The 26,251-nt window shown below is 45.2% G+C and overlaps 1 protein-coding gene and 1 long non-coding RNA gene across 6 annotated transcripts in view; one reads left to right on the top strand and one right to left on the bottom strand.

The window, feature by feature from the left end:
- Positions 1 to 26,251, top strand: part of LOC309855408 (uncharacterized protein) — a 332,305-nt gene that overhangs the window by 211,304 nt on the left and 94,750 nt on the right. The window lies entirely within an intron of this gene.
- LOC309855230 lies at positions 13,717 to 16,416 on the bottom strand. Of its 3 annotated transcripts, none has more exons than XR_014306684.1 (3): positions 16,353 to 16,416; positions 16,169 to 16,252; positions 13,717 to 14,098 (listed from the first exon to the last, which is right to left on the bottom strand). It is a non-coding gene; the product is annotated as an uncharacterized lncRNA (long non-coding RNA). The 3 variants fall into 3 exon arrangements; XR_014306685.1 differs by having other exon boundaries at positions 13,717 to 14,053; XR_014306686.1 differs by lacking the exon at positions 13,717 to 14,098 and adding an exon at positions 14,980 to 15,190.

Genomic DNA, 26,251 nt, shown 5'->3' with positions numbered 1-26,251 from the left:
TCTGTATAACGTTCGTTGGTTGAAGATGAGCAGCCTCTTGGTAGGGTTTGGAGACTAAGTTCTTACTCTTGGGAGTCTATGTGACAAGAAGGGCAAGCAAATGGAAATGCAAATTGAAACATTCCACAGCAGTTTTTTCTTTCTGCTGTGTTTCTCTTCTACAGCACTAACTCCTCAGATAGCTTGCCTTCCTCCTCTTAATATTTTCCCCACAGTCATCCTTTGTGTCTTTCCTACCAGGTCCCCAGCACACACAGTGGGGGGAATGAAAGGAAGCCTAAAGAAAGATAGTTCTTGTTAATTACAACAAATCTCTGTGCAGTTAGGTAAGTGAAGGGTATAGCACTCCATTCTTTGGGGTCTGCAGCATTCTGTCCCCTAGACTGCTGGCTTTCTCTGAAAGCAGAAGTTTGTCATGAAGCTGGTGGGTCTCTTGGATCTGTATTGGTCATGATCACAGATGTTGGGAATCGTCCTATTCTTGGATGATTCCTCTTCCAGGAGTCTGGAATGTAACCTTGCCCCATCTCTATTGTGGTTGTTGTTCCGCCCTGGAGAATGGGAGCTGTGCCCCTGATCCGGAAGGTGAGAATCCTTGCTGGTACAACTGTTAGCATCCAGGCTTAGATTTCTTCTTTCCTTTGAGACGGATGGTGATAAATGGAAGAACCTATGAGATAGTGTAGCTTTGTGGGTTACTACATAAACCTGTGCCTTCTTTTTATCTGTTCTCTCTCACTGGTTTCTTCCTGATCAACTTTCTCTATAATTCCAGTGAATTATAGAGTGAATGCTGATGTCTCTTATGTCACATTTTCCTTTGATTATGGACTTTCTGGCTCTTCAGGAACCATAGATTTCCCAGTATTGCTAGGAGACCTCTGACCTCTTTGCTTAGCATGAAATGGTAGCTATTGGATGAAGTTTCGGTTGCTCAGATCAAGGAAACCCACAGAGGTATGTGCCCTCCTGAGCAGAGGGAGGTGGCACGGTTGCCAGGGACGTACTTCCTAAAAAGGGACATAAACCCAAAGAAGAGGGCATAAGCTCTCTCGCCTTCAGGGATGAGATGTAGAATCATGAAAGAAGAGTCCAGCATAGCTGGAATCAGGGTGGCATGGGGCAGCTGCCACAGAGGAGCGAGAGGGCAGAGAAGAGCTTGGAAGAACTAGGTTCCAGCTTCTATAACTTGAGCCCAGCTAACTTGGGTGCAGTTGTGATTTTGTCACTCGGGGAAGCTGGTAAGAAGAAAAACACTCCACCAAGTCCGATGTTAAAATCATCGAGCCCTTCTGCCTGTGAAGTAGCTGTGCTTCTGAAGGAGCATTTCAGGTAGAAGTTAGGAAGCAGCTTGGTAGCAGATCTTAGGCAACTCTTAACCTAACTCTGCCTGAAAGTCATAAACAAATCACATACACAGTCACAATGTGAGCTCACACAAACACAGTATACCCCTACAGCAATCTTTTCTCCTGTTTGCTCAATACTGGGACTCTTCATTACAGCTCGGGATCTTTACCGTGTTCTCTGATCATAATAGCTGACATTGATTGACAGTAATAGCTAATGTCGATTAATACTTCAAAATCATCACAAGAACCTAGTAGGTTAGGCTCTATCATAGGATTATCTGTTTCTATAGAGAAAGAAATGCATAGGGGCACCTGGGTGACTCAGTCGGCCGAGAATCTGTCTTGGGCTCAGGTCATGATCCTGGGATCCTAGGATGGAGTCCTGCTTCAGGCTCCCTGCTCAGTACCGAGCGTGCTACTCCTCCTCTCTCTGCCTGCTGCTCCCTCTGCTTGTGCGCTCTCTTTCTCAAATAAGTAATCTTTAAAAAGAAAAGAAAAGAAAAGAAAAGAAAAGCACTGTGAGGAGAGCCAACTTGCCAATGGCCCAGTGAGGAGCTGTACCCGGTGCTTGGACCCCAGTTCCCTCACTCATAACCTCCCCAGGCCAATCTTCTGTAGGGATTTCATGTCTGTCACATTGGAGCCTGTGTATTTCAAAGGTGTCTCCTGTAGGAAGGCAGAGGGAAATGACCACTACTGGAGTCCTCGGTGTACATATTCTTGCTCCTTATTCCCAGCTGTCTCCCATCCCCCCACTTGTGAAGACCGTACTTGGTCTGAGCAGGCTGGGGCATTCCAGCCTTATCCAAAGTCCTCCTGCTGTGCTCTTTGCTGGGCAGACCAAAACAATGACCGCGTAACATCTCATTTGTCCAGAGATAGGAGGGTGTTGAGGCTTGACATCTTTATTTGCCATCATGAAAAGTATTTGAAAGAGGGAAAAAGAAAGTTGACTGATTGCCAAAAATCTTAGATTGGCAAGTGTGAATGGGGGCTTCGGGAGGCACTGGGCAATTCAGCCATGGGCTTCTTTCCATCAATTTCGCCTTCCCTTCCTGGGTTTTAAGCTCCTTAGATAAATAGAACATACCTCCTATCTATAACAAAGGGAGAACAATTTTCCATTGTGTCAGGACCTCCATCCTACTGTTATAGTTATGGTAAAATACATATAACATAAAATTTGCCATTTGGAACATTTTAAGCATACGATTCTTTAGCCTCAAGTACATGCACAATGTTGTGCAGCCATCGCCTGTATCCATCTCCAAAGAGATGGATATCTGTTTATCCATCCCAAAGAGAAACTAAACTTTTTCACTTCTCATTCCCTCCTCCTACTAGCTGCTCGTAATCTCTAGTCTATTTTCTGTCTCTGAAGTGGTGCATTCTAGGTACCTCATACAAAGGGGCTTATATAATATTTCTCCTTTTATATCTGACACTTAATTTAGCTTAATGACTTCGAGGCTCATCTGTTTGGTAGCAGGAGTCCCAATTTCATTCCTTTTTAAGGCTGAATAACATTCCGTTGTAGGTATATGCCACATGTTGTTTATCTTTTCATCGATTGATGGACATTTGGGTGGTTTCCATCTTTTGGCTATTATGGGCGATGCTGCCATGAACACAGGTGTCTGAGTCTTCCTTTCAGTTTTTTGGGTCTATACCTATGAGTGAAATTGCTAGGTCATTCAGTAATTCTATGTTTTAATTTTTCGAGGAGCTGCCAAAGTAATTTACCTAGTGGCTGCACCATTTAACCCTCCCACCAGCAATGTGTAAATGTCCCATCTTCTCCACATCTTCACCGACAGTTGTAATTTTCTTTTGCTGTTGTTCTTGTCTTAAAAAATAATGGTCATCCTAATGGGTAAGAAGTGCTATCTCACTGTGGTTTGGATTTTCTTTTTCCTGATGACTCATGATGAACAGCTTTTCATGGGCTTATTGGCCATTTGTGTATCTTCTTTGGAGAAATGTCAATTCAGGTCCCTTGCTTATGTTTGAATTGGGTTGTTTGTGGGTTTTTTGTTGTTGTTTTGAACTCCAGGTATTCTTAATATATTTCTGAATATTAATCCCTTATGATTTGCAAATATTTTCTCCAATTCCATATGTTACCTTTTCACTCTCTTTATATTGGTTTCTGATGTACAACAGATTTTCATTTTGATCAAATCCCATTTCTTTTTTCTTTTGCTGTCTATGCTTTTGGTGCCATATAAAAGAAATCACTGCCAAATGCAATATCTTGAGGTTTTACCCTCTGCTTTCTTCTAAGAGTTTCATTATTTGGGTTCTCTATTCCAGTTTGAGTTAATTTTTGTATGTAGTATAAGGCAAGGGTCCAAATTCATTCTTTTACATGTGGATATCCAGTTTTCCTAGCACAATTTGTGGAAAGACTCTCCTTTCCCCATAGAATGGTCTTAGCACCCTTGTGGGAAATCAAATGACCATAGAAGCAAAAACTTCCATTCTATTTTTGAGTATCAGTTGGTTTGGAGGAATTAGTCTCTGATGGTCCTAAAAATGTTGCTACTTAACTAGAACAGTGAGTAGATTTTCTTGGGTAATACTGTTTGTTTTTTTTTTTCAGTCTACTTAATATTCTGAGATTATCTCTAACAAATTTTTATCCATGGGTTATTGATATTTACCTGTTGATGTTGCTGGCATTTTCCTTAACATGTGAGTTTAAATCCTTTATCACCCTGCAAGGTAAACCATGGCTTCACTAAATAATCCTGAAATTCTCAAATGAGCACTTGGAGGTGTCTAGAACTTTTGGAACATTGTGGAGTTGGACTGTGGAGGAAATGCAGGCATTGAGCAGTTAACATCTTGTTCTACTGGGGGTTGGCACCAAATGGCTGCTGGAAGTGTAATTTCTATGACATAAATGTCATAGTGACTCCACATGCCTTTGTTCCTTTGGGGCATCTTTTGGTCATCCGAAAACCCACCTTTATTGCACTTTACATTTTTCAGATTTTTTCAAAGGTGCTGTCTCATATGGTTTTCATGACCATCCAATGAAGTAAGTCAGTTAAATACATATTTTTAAAATTAAATCCTGAAATACAGGGAAGCTGAGTGATCATGTGCAAAGCTCACAGCCAGTCAGTGGAGGGCTTGGCACATGAGTCCTGACTCGCGATCCTAAGGATTTCCTTTTACAATGAAGAGCCAGAGTATGGCACCTGCTCTTCTGACTTAAATTGTTTCTAGAAATGGAGTATTGATGGATTAGACAACAGTCTTCTCCTTCTTGATCTTAGGAAGATGAATGTCCAGCAAATGTAAAATGTTAAAGATGTACCATTTAATGGCTGAGTGCAGTTTCTCAGGACAATCTTGTTGTACATTACAGGTCAAGAGCTACTGGGAAAACCTTAGCCATGGAGAAGGAAAGACCTTGGGTTCTCAAGGACCTTCTCCCCACAGGGAGAATTCTGGTTTTACAGGGAGATGGCAGGCAGTGGGATGGACAATCATTCTCATGAATCACATCACATGCCTAAGGCAGAAGGATCTCCATTCAGAACAACCCTGTCATTTCCAAGATGAACAACCTATGGTCTAGGGAAGGCGATGATTTCCTCCTGGTGAAGCTGCTGGATTGAGGCAGAGCTGGCACTAGTGTCCTGATCTGCTGATCCTAAGCCAGAACCCTCACTCAGGTGCCTCATAGCCACCTTCCCTGACCTCTTCCTTCTGGAAAATGTGTTGTCATTACTTTTAAACACCAGGATGAATCCCCAGTCATCTTGAAGAAAAAAAAATATGAACATAGACTTGTTCACCCAATTGTCCTGAAACTTTTTTCACAAAAGGAAATAATTTGAATCTTGGGCAGGATGAGTTTAGTGCAAATACAAGGAAAAACTGTCCATCATATAATAGGCCATCTAATCTGAGTAATATGTAAACATAACATCAAAACCAGAGGGAACCCAAGAAAACCTAATATTGCTTAATTATTTAATCGATACATTTAATTTTATTATTCAGTGGAAAAATTTCTATTGAGTGTTAGTATGTTCCAGGCATAGTGATGGGTGCTGCAAAATGATGAGAAAAAAATATGGTTTCACTTTCTTTAATCTTATAGTTTAATGGGAATCTACAGACATCAGCCAGATGAACACATAATAAAATATAAAATTCCTGCTTTGATAGGTTCTATGAGGGAGAAGCATTTAGTGCTGTGAGGGGATTTTGCAGAAAAGAGCCCCCTGATTTTGTGGAGTCAGTCTATCCTGTGGTAGGGTGGACCTGGGGAAGGTCAAGGAGTTGAAAGACCAGAATAATCGGAATTCAGAGAGCAAGGGGGACCGTGGTGTGAAATGAGGCTCTGGGATGGGTAGGAGATAGGGGGCACAAAGATTTTTTTATTGATGATAAAGATCTGATCTTTTTCCTAAGAGCATTTAGAAGAGGGCTCAGATGGGACAAGGAAGAAGACATAATGGCAACCATCAGTAGGTTAACATTTTGAAACTATCTCTTTGGCTGCATTATGGAGGACAGGCTGGGAGATGGTAAGAGTGGGTGCAAGGAGAACACTTAAATACGTGTTGAAGTGGTCCAGTCGGGACATGGTGGGGTGTGTGGCTCTAGAAGAAGCGAAGCATATGTATTTGAGAGATGTTTAGGAGGTAAGAGGAACTAGATTTTGTAATGGATGAAATGTGAAGAGTGAGGGAAGAAGAAGCATCAAGAATGACTCTAAGTCTTTTGAATTACACAACTGAAGTGACAGTAGCATTATTTGCTAGTGTAGACATTGGAAGAGGACTAAGTCTGATGTAGGGAAGAAGGTTTGGACTTGGTCTCAAAGTAAATTTGAAGTGTTTTAAATTTCAAAGTAAATTTGTATGTAGAAGTGGACATATGGTCCAGACCTGGAACTCAAAGGATAATATTAGCTGGAAATATGCAATTTGGAGTTTATCCATGAAAAAGCCGTTATTGAAGCCATGAGCACGGATAAGAGAAAATACAGAAAGAAAAAAGAGGAGGATCTAGGATGGTGTCTTTAGAATAGAAATCTTTGGTGGTGGCTTGGATAGAGAAGGTAACAGGGGAAGGAGATAGAGAAGGAGTAGCAAGAGGAGGAGGAACCATGAGGGTGGCTAATGTTTCAAAAGGAAAGCAGTGGGCTTCTGAGTCTAACCCTGCTTAGGTATGACACAAGGTGAGGATGGAAAAGATCCATTGGATTCAATGACATAAGGATCACTGAACAGACTTGGCTAAGGGTGCATCAGTGCGTAGTTGGGAGGGAAACTCAACCAGAAGTGAGGTGAGGAAAGAGCAGAAGGTGCTGGAAATGTTTGAGAGTAGCTCCAGTGGACTTGATTTGTGCCTCAGTTCCTGGACTGTGCCCTGGGCTGGGAGGCAGGAACAGGTCCTGGAGAAACATATAATTTACAGTGTGATCACTGTCAACCAGTCAACCCTTCCCTGCCTTAGTTTCTTTCTTCAGTGCCATGGGCCATCACCAGGGCTAATGAGAGACAGAAGAGCTTTAGAAATCAAAGCTTGAGTTATTCTTTTGATTCACTGACCTCTAAATGCCAATTAAAATATATTCACTCCTATGTCCCCCAGCTTGTTTTTGGTTTGTTTTTGTTTTGTTTTGCATTAGGGAGGAATTTGTCCACTTCTCAAATTTAGTTAAAAAAATAGAAAGTTCCTACCTATATTCTCTTTGAACTTGGTTTAGGGGACCATGTCAAATGTCCTATGTGTCAGCTGAGAACTTACCTGTTTACTCTGAAGAACTGTATTCTTTGAATAAACCCGAGGCTTACGTGGAAGAGGAGAGAATGCTGGTCAATTATTAGTTAATTAATTACAATTTTAAAATATGTGCATTTAGCCAACATATAGTAAATCATTCGTTTTTGATGTAGTCTTCAACAATATATTTTTATTTATTTATTTATTTTAAACAATCATTGCATGCACTAGAGAAGGTTATCTTTCAACAAGTATGACACAGAACTGAAGGTGTTGTCAAAAAAATCCCTTAAGAGTTTTAGAAGTGCTGACAATGTGATTCATTCTGTATGATTAATGATAAATATGATAAGCCTAGATTTACCTTTTAATTTCTGTTTACTTAATTTCATAGATTGCAGTGAGTAACTGCATATTAAGAGACAAAAATGGAAGCTATAAACATGTGCTGGTTGTCTCATATTAGCAGGCCCGTAATATAAAAATTTTTGTTAGTACCCAAAATCTTATAATGGCCTCTCTCAGAGGAATGGATCCACTAAAAATTGCAAAGGCTGTAGTATTACTATAGACCAGACAATGGATACTTAATCTTCTCAAAGATATTTTTAGGTCCCAAATCAGCAGTATGGTAGATGGAGAGTCCTACGAGAAGTTCAGCTAGCGGCTATGATTGATTGAAGTCCTGTTGTGTTGGAGTGGTGATGGAGATTGGACTAGGCTGGGTCCCTAAAACTCTCCCACTCTATCCTACATTCTTTTTTTTTTTTACTGTCTCTGTGGTTCTGAGTGAAGAACTAACTCCAAGGTCTTAGGGGTTCAGCCTGGATCTCTAAGTCATTACTCAGCAGGGAGCCTCTCCGAGCAGCATTCTCATTCTCATTGGACTATTGCATGCGCAAGAAATAGATTTTTGTTGTGGCAAGTCATGGAAATTCTTGAGTTGTTTATCATAGCATTTCACTACCCTGAGTGACATACAGTGCATTTTTTTTTTAATTTTTAAAAAAATCTTGTATTCATTCATTTGAGAGAGAGAGAGAGCAGGAGCAGAGAGAATAGGGAGAAGCAGATGCCGTGCTGGGCAGGGAGCCCAGTGCAGTGCTCAATCCCATGATCCCAGGATCATGGCCTGAGCCTAAGGCAGGTGCTTAACCAACTGAGCCACCCATCACTGCCCCCAACAGTGAATCTTTAATACAATGTGAGCTGTGCTACAGGTGAGATTTACATAAAGTGTCATAAGAAGAAAAAAGGCCCAATTAATTCTACCTGGGAAGCTTAGGAAATGATATTTAAGCAGAATCTTGGCAAACGAAAAGGAATTTGCCAAATGGGAAGTGTGGGGAGGCAGTTTAAATAAGTGTATTTCCAAGGGGCTCAGGATGGAAATATGTCCTGAGTTCAGAGTGGTAGCCCAGGCGTGTCTATGGGATCTGTAGGAGGTGGTTAAGAAGATGCTGAGGAGGCCAGAGCACACTGTGGAGGGCTGAGTCACCTCAGTTCTTCCAGAAAGCAATGAGGAGCTATCAAGATTTTCAAGTGGGAAGCATGCGTTAGAAGGACGTTCTGGCAATCGTGTGGGGTATGGATGAATACCATCTAGAAGGTCGCTTCAGAAATCCAGGGAAGATTTATATAAGGTGATATCCATAAAGCACATAGTGCCCGGTACTAAGAAATGTCAGTGTCATTTGGTTCCTCGTCCCTGGGTGACGGGAATCTAGAGAATCTAGAGCAAGTGGAGAAGGTGAATGTAGAAAGAGGCATTTTGAAGCTATGAATACTTGATGAACAAATATTGAATAAATAATGCAGTCTCTTCTGGGCAGGCTGAGTGCCTTACTGGTAGCCCCGCCCCTCTCCCCCCAACCTCACTACCCCATCCCAGTGGGATGCAACTTTACCAAATAACTTGGCCCTATGTCATTGCCTTCCACCAAAAGCTCCTTGAAATGCAGGCATCCGCCAGAGACCAACGCAGTGAGCTGCTGCTTTATGACGGAAGCTGGACCCAATGTGGGCACTGAGCACACAGGCCAAGTGTCCTCAGGGTTGGTAATACATGTAGACACCTCAAATGAGGAACGCGGGGTCCCGTGTCCCGAGTTAGTCAGCTGTCAGTTCAGTCTCTGGAAGAGATTCACTGGTTTGCTCATCGCGTCTAGACTCTGGCTGGTCGGCCTCACCTCCGCGGCGAGGGCAGGGTTTGGCGGTGAAGCGGGTTGGAAGGAGTAAAGTCATAGTCGGCTCAAAAGACCAGGCCTCTCTAGGCAGTTAGAAGAGAGTGGATAATAACGTGATGGGATCGTTGGGAATTTGGTGTGATGACAGAGAGACCCTCTGATGGATTCGGTGGCCATCGAGGCGTGGGAGGGACGTGGATCTCCTCAAATCTATTCCAGAGCCTCTCGGCCAGACCGCATTTGCAACCAGCCAGCCATCTCCAGGCGGAAGCTGTCCGCTCTTTCTAAAAATATCCTGAGATTTCCTTCACACATTGTCCCTTTTAATATACAGCACTGTCCTACTACCGCTCTAGGGAAGAGTGGGTTTTTTTTTTTTTTTTTTTCCCTTTTCTTCTTTTGTCTAACCTAATTCCTTACAGCTGCATTTTCTTCTGTTTTTCCCAGCCAGCATTCCTTTGGGGCTGGCCGCGGTCCTCATGAAAGGCCACGTGCATTAGAAGGGGACACAGATTGTCTGAGGTTCCCCATGCGGCGTAGGCTCTGATGGAAACCGCAGCGTCACTAACCTTGTACCTGCTCCAAGGGGCTGGCAGAAGGGTGGGTAAGAAACACCCTTTGCCTCGGTTTCCAGCAGGCCCTGGGAGCTGTAAATACCCATGGAGCCTTCCTGAGAGTGCAGGTGGGTCGGCGTGCCAGCCTCGTGTCGCCTCCCTGGCAGAACCGAGTGCTGGAGTATGGACTTCATGCCCTGGGAGCCTGGGTTCATGTTTCCCTCCTGCACCCCTGGTTTCTGGAAGGGACAGTAGCCTCTGCTCTGACAGCTGTCAGAGCTGTTGGCCTTGGCTGCTGTGGCTTAGTTATGGCCTGGGGCTGGTGGCCTAGGGGAATGAAAAGGCATCCCTGTGACTTGACCCTGCTTTGTTTTATAGAAAGCTTTCCTATAGTCAGGAGGCTAGAAAAGGAACTCAAATACGTGTGCTCTCTCTAGCATCTTACAGATGAGGAAACAGAGGCCCCCAGAGGCAGAGTCACACGAAGTCACCTGGAGAAAAGAGTTGTCAGGGATCATTTGGTTGCACAGAAGAGAAACCCATGTGGACAAGGTGAGGCTTAAGGCAGGAAAGATCAGGGCAGGAAGGGCGAAAGGGCTTCAGAGAGAGCTAGAACCAGGATCTTAAAAATCTGGAGAAACTGAGGTTTCTCCTTCTCCTTCTCTCTCTCTCTTTCCCTATAGTCTCTTGTATTTACCTCTCTGCTCAACTGTTTCTAAATCCTTTTTCTCAGCAGCCTGACTTCTCCCCGAGCCTGGTGGGAGGTGCCAAGCCTCTGCCCCATGTGCCTCCCAAGTCTGTGCCCAACAGAGAGGCCTGGTGGCCTTGGCTCTAAGGACAGCTCTCTGGAAGTGACGGTCTGACTGCTTAGCCTGGCTCAGGGCTTTCTCCCTAGTCCAGGTAACCATGGTTAACAGAATGGATACACAATTAGGGACATATCCAGGCTTTATGGGCCTGGTGTCTATACAATTTGGAGGGCCTACTTTAAGAATTGCTGCGAAGTTAGGTACCAGAGTATTTATTTAAAATGAGAAACCACAATAAGTTCCTGGAATCTTGAAGTCTGATTTCTGCACCCCACCCCCCTCCCCGCTGCCGCCCTCTGAAATCCCCAGGAATCTCATCCAAGTCGATGGCAAGCATTCCTCTTTGCCTTCTCTGGGGTAGACTGGTTTCTTTTCTTTTCTTTTTAAGATTTTATTTATTCATTTGACAGATAGAGATCACAAGTAGGCAGAGAGGCAGGCAGACAGAGAGAGAGGAGGAAGCAGGTTCCCCGACAAGCAGAGAGCCAGATGCAGGGCTCGATCCCAAGACCCCAGGATCATGACCCAAGCTGAAGGCAGAGGCTTTAACCACTAAGCCACCCAGGTGCCCTAGCAGTTTCTTTTAGAGATTTCTGCCTTCTACTTTCTCCTGTCCCTGCCCAGAACCCTGTGTGCATGCTGGATTTATTCACCAGCTATGAGTAGAGCCTGCGTTGCAGGATAGCGAGCAGAAATCATTGCAAGGAGAGGGCCAGAGTGTAGAGCGTAGAGATGTCCTTTGCAGTCCAGTTCTGACGTTGCCCCACAACTAGGGGCCTTGGGCCAGAGTCCTTTGCTTTTTAGCAGTGCAGGTGTCACACTTGTACTAGTGGAAGACTAGAAATGGCAGAGCCAGAGTTCACGGCCAGCTGTCAGTCTGCCACGGCGGTCCCCTAAACCGTGGTGTGAGCAGCTTTTCCTGGAGTTGTGAGACACACACCTGTGCGTCCGTCCAGCGTGGGCTGAGCAATGACCTGGTACCAAAATTCGAAACACGAAATTTTGCCCTCCTTGGCTAGTTCTCACCATAGCCGGGGAAACCCAGGGTCCCACTGGCCTGGCTAGTGGGATGACGGCAAAAAGCCAGGGCTCTCCATCACAGACTCTGGGTCCGCGTCAAGGCTCTGCCACTTCTCAGCTATGGGGCCTTGGACGAATGAAAAACAGCGAGTGTTCAATAAATGTTAGCTAATTCGTCATTACTCTTACAGCTCTAGTAATCTTGTCTTCATTGGGGGCTGACCTCCCTTTGTGACGATGGTTCTCCCTCCCGCTGCAATTGCACGTTTCGGGAGCTCAGGTCCACCTGAGAAATCGATTTCTTTCTCATGAAACTCATCACCGACCAACCCGCCCCCCCAATAGCTACTTAACGTCTTTTCGTGGAAAATTGTTTTAGCACTGCTGTGAATGAGAAATCCAGAGACGAACTAGCTACTGAGGACTCACGGATGAATGGGTTCATCTAACATATCTCGAGGAATACGTTCATTGTAGAAACCGATCCACCGAGGTGTCTGAATCTTGCAATGAATCCAAGGTCCCCTGAGGATTTTTCCTTGTCTTTTGGTGAGATTTGCAGACAGGGCCTCCTCCAAATATTTCCGAGTCTGTTGTTTGATGCTATTTTGAATTCTCTCACATGTGGAGTTTATTCCTATATTTAGCTCTTACACCAGCACCCAGGAGGGTTTGAAAATGTTTGCAATTGACCAACTGTAGTGAATCAACAAATCCTTGCGTGTGCTTCCCAAAGCACTTAAATCCCGCTGACTCCCCAGCTCGGTCCTCATTTCCATAATCTCCAGCCAGTGCTGCGCTGACCACACCTATTGCAAAACTTTGACCAAAGAAAAACCCAGTTCAGGTTACCAGATCCCAAAGACAGCGGCAGGCCTCTATCAGTGGGCGAGCCACAACACTAAAATGTGGCTGCCAGAAAGTGAGCTCTCAGAAAAGATTCTAATTGGAGGGACATGGCAGAAATGTACATGATTAAAAGCATCACCCAGAGTGTGAGCAATGTAGGATTTTTTTTTTTTTTTTTTTTTTACCCAAAGCCTTGCTGTGCTGATGAAAGGATATCTTTTGCCAAGCAACATAGTGGCAATGGGTCTGACTTTCTTGTGTCTGAGCATGAATGAAAAAAGCACGTCAACCCTCCACTCACCTTTCTTTTGTAACTGATCAAACAAAGCCATCTGACTCAGCATTCTCCCAGGTTCAGGAAGGGAGACACAACTGCCCACCCAGGGAACGGGGAGGGTGGGCAGTGTCTTACAGCGATGCTCTCTAGAGTACAAGAAAACTCTCTGATTCTCCCCAGCCCTAGAAGATGGAGCCCAAGTTAAGGACTTTGTTAGCAACAGACTGCCAAAGCCTTTCCTTCTTTTATTTCTTCTGCCTACATGCACAAGCTACACAAAAGGAACTTCTTTCTCCTTCTGCCCACAGATTCCTGTCTCGAGAGCCTTTCCAAGAAATAATCCAATTTTGTCTCAAATGTAAGGGCTTTCATTCTCAGTCCTTTGTACTGTTTATCTTGGTAATTTCTTTCCAGTTTTAGCCATATATAGATATATATATCTATATATACTTTTTTTTTTTTTTTCCCTGCCCAAAGTTAAGCACATGGCTTGCAATGAGGGGAAGGTTGCACGAGTGGCATGGAGTAGACTGCTCTCTTGGTGCTGTGACCAAGCCAAAGGCGTTCTGAGCCTGGCTTTTTGTAAGCATACTCAGCAGGGGAAATAGAGTGATTGTAGTTTAAGAGGCAAATTTTCCACAGTTGGGGTGATTAATCACCTCTTAGCTGTGAAAAATAATGGGGATAAGATGCGGAATTTTTAGAGAGCTCAAAGACTTGAATTATTTATTAGCAGGTGAGGTGGAAGCTTGGGAGACCTGAATCTATCTCTGCAGTGTGTCTGTGTGTGGTGTGTATGTGACGCATGAAGACATAGCTACCTCTGCAAAAATAAACCAGGAAAACATTATACTAAATGCGGTTGCATTAGCATCCCAGTTATTAGCTTCTTTAACAAACAATCCAGGCAAACTCAGGTTTTCTTAGTTTCTTCTATTTATATATTTGAAATGTCACCCAACAGTATTTGCAAACAAAGCATAGAACCAAATGGTAAAAATGCTTAAATATGAATCCTAAAAAGTCGGTAATATACGCAGATGTAACATACACAGAATGAAAGCTCTGTGACTACTTTGCAACTCAAGGTGGTGGCTTGTTATACAAATAAAATCTGTCTTGAGTTTGTTTATTAAAAATGGCAGATAGGTCAAGAGTAAACTTCCCAGATCTTCAGGCTGGCTCAAATACATTGTGTCAGAATGGAGACTCTCTTGGCAGGGCTGATAACACAGAGGCCAATGATCCCGGAGGGCTGGGAAGGAACATGGAGAGAGATTTCAAGTCCGTCTGTTCTGGTCTGTGAGAGAAGCATCTGCCCATGAATTTGATCAAAGACTGACATTCAGAGAGCAAATTGTTCCTCTTCCTGTTCTCTTCCTGGGGAGTCATTTCCAGATACCACCATATGCCTGAGTCTCTGCATCTAATGGCCATCAGGTTCTGTGGAAACCACCTCTCGGTAGCTCTGGAATTTTCCTCTCTCCTTTCCGCCTCACCTGCCATGGCCTCACACCTGGTCTATGGCAGCTGCTCCTTAGCTGGCTGGGGCAGCCCTCCCCCACCACCCCCTGCGCTCCCAGCTCCCAGCATGGCTGCATTCAATCTATCCTTGCTCCAGCCAAACAGAGCTTTCTGGACCAGAAAGCTAGGTGCCTCTTGACAGCTTACGAACCCTCAGTGGGTTCTGATTCTCGTAAAGAGGGATTAAGCACACATCCCTCTGTGTCTCCCACTGACTGCGGCTGAAATCCCTGCAGAAAATGCGTGGAGTGGTTCCTGGAGGACACAGCAAAGTAAAACGACAGCAAGCAGATTGGGGAAAAGAAAACAGAACTTCAAGTACCACAGAACTGTTAGCAGATGCTGTCACAGGAAGAACACAACAGAACGGGGTAATTAAAGCCCTGGATCTCGAGCCAGTGGATCAAGAAAGGGGGTGCCCGTGAGCTGCAAAGTTCGTGAGATCCAGGCCTTGATCCCATAAGGTGACGTAGGAACTCCTGGCTCAGCCCCGAGCTGTGCGTGCACGGGTCTGACCCCTGACAGCTGGACACAAAAGGTTAACGAGACTTTGGGGGTTGAAGAGATTAGAACAACCTGCAGTGGAACTCGCCCAGCAAGAAATTCTTGCTGGCTCGACAGACAAGGGATTGTTGAGAAGAGGTCCATCTGAAATTTAATTGGAAGATTTTTGCCATTTTTAATGGGACAGATTCAAAAATCATTAGTGGCCAAGCCCCTTTTTACCATCCACCAACCTTCTGTGAAAGCTTCTACTACTCCAAGTCCAAGAGTGAGAGGGGAAAGTGATGAAAAGTGGTGATATCCTTGTGGCAAAAACTCCGGTCTTCTCCACTTCCCCATCTTCTAGCAGGATATAGAAAGTTTCCTGAACCCAGAAGAAGGGAGGAGTCCGTGAGCATCACTTGGAGAAAAGCCTCCCACCAGCCAGAAAGAAGCACGTTAGACTATTACTGGAGAGAAAAAGAAATCCTAAGCTATAGACTTTTTTTTTCTTTCATAGCAGGAGCATACTCTAACCATAACACTTCCATATTTGGGTGGGGAATACATTACATGTGGAGCTAAGGTTTCCATACAAGCCCGAAGGAGCCTTTAAGACAAAGAGCTTTGGAAATAGAAACTGATGTCTGCATAGGGCTGCCCAGCGGACATGGCCTCGGGGGCTGAAGCTAATTTGTGTAAATCTCCATGGACAGGGTGACCTTGGCTGATGTCTAGTTCTGCTCTTTTGCACTTGGACAGCAGGATGCCCCATTCTGCATTCCAAAGCTAGCTTAATAGCAGGGGTGCAGAAGGCCTCTCTCTAGTGGCGTTCGGAGTCAAAGATACCCTGCCATGAACGCTGGTGTAAAATAAAAGATCTTTTCCTAAGGGAAGTAAGTCATGTCCAACGCGTCCGTTTTGCTAAGCTTAGACTTTTTCTTTAAAGATTCATTTATTTGAGAGAGAGAGAGAGAGAGTGCATGAGCCATGGGGGCGGAGAGGTAGAGGAAGAGGGAGAAGCAGACTCCCCACTGAGGGGTCTCATCCCAGGACCCTGAGATCGTGACCTGAGCGGAAGGCAGATACTTAATTGAGCCAACCAGGCACTCCATAAGCTTAGATTTTTAGTGCCACTTTCTTAAAGGGGAAGCTCACCCAAAATGGGCAAAAATCCCATTTAAAAACAAATATAGCTAAACCTTCCTTCCTCTCAAACTTCAGCCCCATGAACCCCCAGCACAGGGTTGGAGTCAGGGACACCCTCAGTCTTGTCTTTCACAGCTGGCCCTTTATGACTGACTTCTACTTAGTAAATTAATTCTGATGCATGAGAGGTAGACCAGTCCGCTCCTGTGCTCACCCGGGAAGACACTGAGCTCCAGTTCCAGAGGTTTGTAGAGGAGATGGCCTCACGTGCCCTGGGACGAGAGGAAGCAGCGCTGACCTGCGAACAGAGTAGGGAACGGGTGAGGCCACGAGGCCGGCGGCCCCCACAGGGACACACACACATGGGCTGCCCGGGAATGGGCCTGACGGAGCCATACCCACAGGCCCAGGGCTCCTGGCTTCCTCACAGACCTGTGCTCCAGCTGGTGGCACATGGCCCGGAACATACCAGAAACAATAGAGCCTTTGAGTTCTTTCAGTTCCGGAATGTATTCTCAATGTTAATTAACCTCTAACTGCCCACTAGACAGCCTCACCTGAGGACTCACATCGGTGGGCCCCAGAACCTCCGTCCCCGCATCGCTAGAGAGACCTGTTTCTTCCCCTGTAGTGTGACAGGAGCTCTCCCTCTTTCTCGTCCACTCCCTTTTCCCCTCACTCCTTGAACCTTTCTGCAAGCCTAACCCTCTACCCTCTCATCTTCCTTTCCCCGGGACCTTCCTGTCGGGAGGATCTCTGCCGAGGCGTCGAGCCGCCTCAGGCCTTGGTGTCCTCCTTGCTTACCCTGGACCCTACTTCCTGTCCACCCCACTCCAACACTGTGCTCCTAATTCTTTTTCTTTTCTTTTTTTTTAAAAAAAATTTATTTATTTGACAGAGAGATCACAAGTAGGCAGAGAGGCAGGCAGAGAGAGAGGGGGAAGCAGGATCCCTGCCCAGCAGAGAGCCCGATGCAGGGCTCGATCCCAGGACCCCGGGGTCATGACCTGAGCTGAAGGCAGAGCTCTACCCACTGAGCTACTCAGACATCCCTGTGCTCCTAATTTCTAAATGCTAAGTTGTTGACTCACAAACTGGACCAGAGCTTACTATCGAGACCTATATATATTCCTAATAATACGAACTCATGAATTTTCAGAATTGCTTTTTGTGTGTTTTGTGTTTTATTGTGAGGGGCTCAAATATAATGCTAATAAGCTTCCTTCTCACAGCCAGCCATGCTCTTGGGGTTTCTGTAGGTCCTGGTGGTTGGAAGGTCACTGAGTGGGGAAGACAGAAAGGTCCCTCCTTCTCCACAGTGGAGTTGAAAGGAAGAGCCTCTCCTTCCTATTGGCCTACTGCCTGCTGCTTGGGCCCCAACCCTCTAGTCTGATCACAGGAATGGCTTCTGCAAGTTCCCTCAAGCCATGCTGATCCCCGGCCCCTGGGTACTGATCTTGATTTGGTCCTATTGGTAAGAGAGCAACCGTGTCTGCTCAGGTGCCTGGGACACCTGGGAGTACATCACCCACTCCGGGGGCGGGGGCAGCCTCTAAACCACAAGGCAGCTGCCAGAGTTGGTGGCTTTGGCCACTGATAGACTGGGATTCGAATCCCTGTTCTGCCTCTCACTGTGCTCACTGGCTGTGTAACCTGGAAAGCCCGTTACCCTCTCTGGGCTCCAGTTTCTTCCTCCATTCAGTGGGATAATCCGGGCCACCCCCGCAACCACGGCACTTTGTGTGTTGCTGGTGGGTCAGAAATGTTCTTATTTTCTCTGTTTCCACTGAACCACAGCCCCTCCTCCTGCCCAGCCACTGCCCCGCCCTCCCCTCCCTGCCCCCCAACCTGGATGTTTGGCCTGGGCCACAAACAGTCCTTTTCTTTTCCTCTCTTGGGGCCGAAGTAGGTTGGCTGTTATGATTGTACAGTCCATTAGCAGGCAAATGGACAGGTGATACTTCCTGCTGACAAAATAAACAGCTAGAGAAGGCAAATATAAGGGCTGAGCACCAGGGTAAGGGGGGCCTAGGGGAGGGAAACTAGTTTGACTATAACCCGAAACAAAGGAATGTGCCTGACCTAACTGCCATCTGATGGCTTTCCCAACGCTGACACCGAGGGAGGTTTCATGGGGACATGGTTGAGCAAGAAGACATTTTGTCCCTAGATAGTGTGGGCTGGGTAGGAGAGGCACATGAGGGACTGGGTATACATCAGCAGGTGGTAGTTTAAAAGGTGAGCACAGATCCTGGAAAACACATTTAAGAGAGGGATATTGTACAGATCCCTCGGGTTTGCTGGCCAGATTTGTCAACCACCCTTCTCTCAAAAGTAAGACTCACTCAGCTTCTTCCCTTGAAGCCTCAAGGAACAGCAGTGTCTTTGATAGGACAGGATAAGCTAACCCAGGGTGCCATCTCTGCCCACTGTGACATCGGTGGGACCAGCTTCCCCTGGGAGCCTCTTTCCTCTGGAGCAGAGACTCCAGCTCTCATTCATTCCCTTTCTCTTCCTGGATCCTGTCTTCCCGGGCCCACATCACTGACCCCCCATATCTGACCACCTGCTCTGTGACTCCCCGCCATGGAGATGCCCCTCTTCTGTTTCACAAGACAAACAAGGGAACAGATGGGTGGGGCCTACCCAGAGGCCAGGGACAGCTGTCCCAGCTGCCTTGTCTTGTGCATGTCCCAGCACCTGACATTGACTCGCTGAGCTTTTGGGGGGGCTGGAGGGCGGGGAGAAGAAGGGGGAGAACAGGCGGCAGGAAGACCCCGTAGTAACAGTGGCCAGACTGAATGTCTTGCCAACTGCCTCCTTTCCGTTCAGTTGCAGAGACCGGCTTCCTTGTCTGCTGAGCCAGGAAGTAGGGGTGCAAGACCACAGGACGAGGCGTGAGGTCAGGGGCAATCTTAGACAAACAGAAAGTCTACTGTCCCAACTCTTTAGTGGTTTGGTCATTTGTTTTTCTTGCCGCAGTCCTATCAGGAACATCCTGGGTTATTTGTATGTGGGGATACGGCAGCCAGGGGCCCAGGGTTCAACAACTTCAGCCATCAAGGGATACCCTAGTGAGGGGCTCTTGAAATAAAACATTTGCCTGGCCCAGCCCTTTCTCTCCTAACGTGCTCCCAAGGTCAGGCCGGTCCTGGATGTTCACAGTTACCGTTTGTTGTCCATAGGGCCCCTGGCCTGGGGCAGCCATCCAGGAATTTGAGTGGAAGGAACAGGAGCACGGCATTGGTGCCCCGCTTAGCTCCCAACAGCAAAATCTCTGGAAGCCCATTCTAGCTGGCTAGGGTCTTGGCATTTGCTCTGGGGCCTCGTGGATCCCGATGGCAATTACCCTGGAGACCCCTCTCCATCCCCAGCCCTTTGTTCCTCCCAGCACCCCTCTCTGGCCTCAGAGCTGTGGGTGAGGTGCCACAGTCTGGGGCCTCCTGGCTGGTGGAGGGTGGATGGAAGGGAGGGTGCCCCTCTCGCCCGATATTTCTGAGGCTGCAGCTGATTTTAGAGTTTCTCCAACAGATGCTGTGCTAGGTGGGAGCAATGCTTCTCCTTCCCCTAGGCACACTCGAGCCCTAGACTGCAAAACTAAATGCTTATGGGAAATGGACACTGAGCTTTGCTTTTGTTTCAGTGTCCCTCCCTAAGGCCCAGGGCCAGTGTCTCAGGGCCAGGCTGAGGCTCATTGATTCTTCAGTCCCTGCAGGGGAAGTGTCTTCCTGTTCGGTCCCTTGTCCCAGAGGCTGAGGACATCTATAGCTTTCCAGCCACCAGCAGCTCTTCAGATCCTGTGGAAATAAAACTATGGCTAACCTATTCCCTACACCAAGTTCTCGGTCCCTGCAGAAAAAACTGCTCTCAGCAGAATCCTGGTGGAGGAGGTGTCTTGACTCCTTTGGAAAGTGGATGGAAAAAAGTCATTTCCAAATGTAGGGTTGTTGTGCAACTTTTTTTCCTCTTTCTGCTTCTGTTATGTGAACACGGGTAGGTAGCCAGCAGGAGAAGCAAAACAAGTAGAATATGGCTCTCCTTTCATTCCCTCTGTCAGCTGATGGATCACAAGGTGATCCCAAAAGGTAGAGGGCACCTGGCTCTGGAAATCCCAGAGTCATCCTTAAAGCCTTGGATGCCGTAAATGTTCAGGTGATCAAGAAAGGCACATTTGAACCAGCTCAGATGGAAAAGGGTTGATGAGACAAGTAAATCCTTCCTACGTGCTTGCTTTAAAAATATCTCATTCTGCTTATGTTGTTTCAATATACTCTGTAGCGGCACAATTAATTCCACTGTTTTTAAGACCTTATGTTTCAATATCTTAATTTTGTTTGTGAAAGTCTACGTGGATATAGAAAAGGAAATGATTCTTTTCTTCCCTTCACTACACCAGAACTGCCACGTAAGCCACGTGGTCACCAGCAAGGCCCTGCTTACGTGGTCCTGGTGGGTCCCAACTGCAGGCAGAGTTCCCGAGAGGAAATTGCCAGTTGCTAACAGACGCAGACTAGGTGACTCATCTCCAATTAATAGCATCCGTGTTATTTGGTTTTGCATTATCAGTGTGGTTGGTGAGATGAAAATGACTTTTCTCTCCCGCTTGGTTTTATCTCCAAGCAATTAATATCTTATGAGAACACAATGAACCCAAAGATAGCTAGCGTCTATTGAATCTCTATTACATATCCAGAGTGCGTTAGTCACTTTCAGGTAGTATCTCATTTAACTGTTCGAGACCACTGTACCGTAAGCAATATCATCTCAGTGTTGCCAAAGAAAGTGAGACTCAGAAACTGTGAAGTCATGGATTAAGGTCAGAAAGCAGACAAAGGGTGGGGCTCGGATTCTGACCTGCTTGGAGCCAGACTCCAGAACTGGGCAGAGTTGCTTCTACAAGGAGAGAGCATTTTTAGGTTGTGCTTAAATCAAAAGCTGTCCTTGGCTGGCCACAGTTTCTAATAGCTACTTCTTAATCAACACTGTACCTTTTTTTTTTTTTTAAACCATATGCTAAGGTGATTACGTTCTCTCCCACATTTAAAAGGTGATCGAATCAGGTTGGAGCTGTTTCTGTCTCGGGAACATCTAAGATGTTAAACGGTTTGGTTGTCTTCCCAGTGGTTTAGTGATCCTGTGAAAAATGTTTTTCTTAATGCCGTCAAGGTACAGATCTCATTTTTGCACTGCCATGAGACTTCTATAAGCCAAGGTTTCGTAACGTGGGAGATTTATGGATTGGCTAATATAGGCAAACTTGTATAGGTGAGAATATGTACATTTTCCAGTGTGGGGATAATGATAATAGGATTATCAGATTATTTCAACAAAAAGCTAGATACTTTTGATTAAAAAAAAATACATCATCAGCTGTAAAAGAATGTGCACGATATGGGAAGTTTGCTTGTTACAATATATTTTATACCCAACTTTTGCCAATTATTTTTTGAAAATTACCTTTTGGAGGGGCCCTTGGGTGGTTCAGTGGGTTAAAGCCTCTCCCTTCGGCTTGGGTCATGTTCCCAGGGTCCTGGGATCGAGCCCTGCGTGGCTCTCTGCTCGGCGGGGAAACTGCTTCCTCCTCTCTCTCTGCCTGTCTCTATGCTTACTTGTGATCTCTTCTCTGTCAAATAAGTAAATAAAATCTAAAAAAAAAATTGCCTTTTGCTTCTATTATGGTTAATTTTATGTGTCAACTTGGCTAAATCATGGTACCAAGTCTTTGGACAAACACAAGTCTAGATGTTATTATGAAAGTACTGTTTTGTGTGTGTGTGGGGGGGCGATTGACAAATCCATAGACTTTGAGAAAGCTTCCAAGCAGTGAAGTATTTAAGAAGAAAAAGATCGAGGTCCCCCGAGGAAGAAGGAATTTGGATCCAGACTACCATTGATCTAGAGCTACAGCATCTACTCTTCCTTAGGTATCCAGCCTGCTGGCTGGCCTTGCAGATTTCAGAATTGCTAGCCTCATAATCATGAGTCAATTCCTTAAGACACCTCTCTCTGTATAGCAACATTCTACTGGCTCTTGTCCTCTGGAGAGCATCAGTATAGCCTCCAGTCAAGAAAAGAATGTGTTAAAGAAACAAAAAACAAAAACCACAAAGCTCATTTCTTTTTGTCTAAGCAATAATATTTTGGGTTCAACTGTCCATAGATTATTGATGACACTAAAAGTTATTTCCATGCTGGAAATATTTGCCAAGGGAAATGAAAAAACAATTTTTTTAACCCATTGTAGCAAATTTTAGGTAGTAGATTCTTTGTGAAGAAGGTATTTCCATTTCTCAAAAAATGTGTTCTCTCAGGAATTGGAAGTCATATTCAAAGGGAAAATTTGCAAAGAAGCTCTTTTCTCCATGTTGACAATATTTGGATTAGAACTACCTCATCAAGACAAGAATTCTAATGATTAGCTAAATCTCCAAGCCCTAAATTACAGTATAGTTAATTTTCAAAAGGAAACTCTATCTCCCAGTATATGATGGTTGTGTATGTGTACACACACACACACAGTGCCTCGGAAGTAAATCTAATGAGTATATGAATTCATAAATGGGTTTTGCCCAAGTGGTAGAAGTAGGCAGATAGTGGGTTCTGGAAAAGGGGACTCCATGAGGGGAACAGTAAGAGCCCAGAGTTAGTGATTGTGGGGTGTGTGTGTGTATGTGTGTGGTCTACCTGGGTTCCTTTGGAGCCCAGGCCATCATATCTCTTCTTAGGATTACTGATAAGCCACATATTACCAGTGTGGAGCCTAAATGATATCCTCCTCAAGTAGCAACTCAAAACAAAACAACAAGAGATCTAAACCTCCCAGATGAGCAGGAGACCCATCATGCACCACCCCATTCTGAGAACCCCCTTCCGTGGCTTATTCTAGAATTCTTAGATTGTGCGCACGTCCAAAGATGAGTACTAATTATTCTCACTTCATTGCTGGTGCCCAGAACTCAGTTTCACCTTTAGAAGGTACTGCTGCCCTAGTCTTAGAACAGATATGGCTTGTTCTCTTTCCCCACTGGCAGCTACCCTGACTGGTTTCCATGCAGCTTCTAGATCTGTAACATCACGTGTGATGGTTGGCCGAGGGCGAACCTCACAAAGTGTGAGCTCCCAGGGTTACACCTCTTTAGGATTGCAGCCCTTGCCTTTCGCTCACTCAGCCAGTCCCTGGGGGTGGTAAGCCTCTCTCCATGATGACTTGCGACTGGGGACAGATTCGGGGGCTGGGGGGTCTTCAACCCCAGAACTCCCATTCTCCTTCAGTGTTGGGCCGTCAATATTCATTTGCCCTGTGTCCTTTTTCTCCACAGGGTGACTTGTTAATTTTTCACACAATTCTCGATGCATAACTAACAACCACAAAATGTTGGTGACATCCAACACCAGCGTTTACTTATTCCTCTTAAGTCTACAAACCAACTATGCTTTGACCGATGTGAGCTGACTCCTCTGGGCTTGGCCCCAGGCTCTAGGTTGGCTTCAAGCCTGCTCCACATGGCTGTCATTCTTTTGGAGTCAGTAAACTACAGAGGGCATGGCCTTCTCACCCACAAGCGCAAGATGCAAGCCCAAATGGGCAAACACATTTCCAGCTTGCTAACATTTCATTGACCAAAGCATGTCACGTGGCCATGCCCACAGCAACACCAAAGGGAAGTATGTTACTCTTGCGGTGTGAAGGGTAGGGAGTGAATCTAGCCTGAACAGAATTCAAAGCAGCTCACCAAGTGACTTCACACAGCCTTTTCTTAATTTCTACCTTTGTGATGGTTACCCCACAGTGTCTGGCAGTCTTGGTAATTTTGAATCAAAAAAGAAAGAGGGATCTCAGGCTCTTTTCCCAGGAGTCCACTCTTCTCCTGGGAACAGCCTAGAAGATTGTTGTGCTAACTCACTCTTCAGCAAATTCTAAGCTCCTTAATACCAGCACCCCTGTTGGTTACAAGCTATGACTCACCAACTGTCTATCTACCCTGAAGTTCAGGCCTGGGTCAGCAAAGGTCATGCATGATAAAGGAGTATAAATCAAAAGAGGTATTGTCTTGATGGGTCCAAGCTCTTCTTTATCTGAGCAGAGTCTCAAAATATCCACAATTATTTTATCACTTTGTTGCTCACCCACCCAAAGTATTTTTATTTGTCTGCCAGTTAATTAATACAGAGTTGAGTTAATTATAGAGGAATAAAAATTATGGCAACTTAACCACGTTCATTATCTGACTACTCACCAGCCATGATGTTTGGAGAGTTGACCAATGCGAAAGATGAATTTTAAACCGTGTAACATTATTATATTTAATTTTCTGTGATTGAGCTAGAGATTAATAAGTAGATATTTATTGCCTGTAGTCACCAAGAGTATATCACTGATTTAATTCAAATTTGGGAAGATGGAGCAGACAAGGACATTACTTAGGTGCATGACTACAATTCATTTGCCTTAATTAATTCTGAAGACTGATATTTGCTGGTAAATAATTAGATCATTTATACAGGTCTGGGTTTTTTGTGTGTGGTAATTTGATAAGTAAATTGTAATGTCATTAGCCAGTAAGTTAATCATATGTGATACATTACCAGTTCTAGTCCTTTATCATGTGGGATGATTTTCTCCCATAACTGTGGATGGTACTACTGAGAAAGGCCAAAAAGCATTTGATGGCATGAGGTTGGGGGTGGGGGCAGCCCTACCTTGTTTCTTTCCTAACTGACAAGTCAAGATTAATTGAGTGCTCAGTCGTGGGGGCTTTCCCCTCCTCATGAGGCCAATGGCTTGTGCCACGGTGGTAAAACCATAACTCTGGTGTCAGAGACTGGGATGTTTTCCTCATGCCATGGCTTCTTACCTCTTTGTCCTGACTGAGCCACCATAACCTAACCAGTCCTCGATTTTTCCATACTATATCTGAAATGAGGCAATATATCTGAAAGTATTTTGGAAAAAGTAAGGTGCTCTACAGGTATTCATTTTTGTTATTGAGATTAACAGCCACAGGAAGTTTTTCTTCAATTACTGTTTTCTAGAGAATGGATGCACTTACCTTATGTTCTTTCTTTTCTATTTGATAGTAATATTAAAATGGGACTCAGAGGAAATTTGTGGTAGTTTATTAATACCAAAGCTTCCCCCTCTATACACACACACGCGCGCACACACACACACACACACACACTCCCTGCTTATTTTCGTTAAATATATTTTGGTCATGGTTCATTCTTCCTATTATGTCTTGGATGACATAATTTAGTTTCTTTAATAACACAAATATAAACATTTTTGTGCCTCCATGGAACGGGGGCATGGGTCAGCCCCACACTCACTTTTTCCATACTGATTTCTCCAGTTACCATGAGGAGAGAAGGTCAAATTCTCAGACCAACCTGGACGCAACTACTTGAGTAGGGGCTGGCCTCAGTGCCATGTCACCTACAGTTTGGCTGGCCGGGACAAGGCTTTGTTGCTAACCTCTGACCTCTCCTGTGGTTTGACAGTTGCACCTTCCATTCCCCCTCAGGAGTACGTCCCAGGAACTGGGCCTCACCTATGCCTTGGTTTTCAAATCTGAACCTGCACTTGGGCTTCTGCTTTGGTCTGAGATCCTAAGTTAGGAGCTCCCCTCAGTGCCCTTCCTCAGAGCTTAAAGTCCTGTCTATGGGCCGGTCAAGGTCACCTGTGAGTTGACCTGTTAAGTGCTATATACCCACTCTTCCACACTGGAAGCTAAAAGACAAGGGAGCCATTGATGTAGCCAGTGCACGTTCAATACCCAGGGAGAGGGAGAGATGGAGAAGCTGGGGGCATTGATCTAGAGGGACTGTTAAAGACTATCTAGGATGCCAGGGAGGCAGAGGTCCTGGAAACCCAAGAGCCTCTTAGGAATTCCCCATAATATTTGGGATGGCTTTCCTCTTCCACAGGGTAGTGTTCAAACCAAAATTACTTAGTTCTAGTAGGGATGGAAAAACCCCAGGTGAGCTTGGATTATGAAAGTGTTAAAACTCCAATTTCCCATATATTGTCTCTATAAAACACACCATTTCTTCTTGAAAACACTGCCTCTGAGAGTTTTCTTGAGAGGTGTAGCTGGATTTTTCTTTACCCCTTGGTCTCCATGCCGCATTGGGCCTTCATTATCAGGCCAACCTCCAATACTTACCCTTAAAAGTTGGTACACCTAGTGTCTTAGCCTGGCCCTTAGCCTCTGAACCTTGTTATGGCTGAATAAGGAGATGGTCCTGACAGGTCCTAAGATATGACCTTCTGGGTCCCTCATAGAGTTTCATCAGT

This window comes from Mustela nivalis (assembly GCF_964662115.1).
Source record: "Mustela nivalis genome assembly, chromosome: 20".
NCBI classification, from domain to species: Eukaryota; Metazoa; Chordata; class Mammalia; order Carnivora; family Mustelidae; genus Mustela; species Mustela nivalis.
The sequence above is the reverse complement of the archived record's forward strand: the minus strand, read 5'-3'. Positions and strand labels throughout refer to the sequence as shown.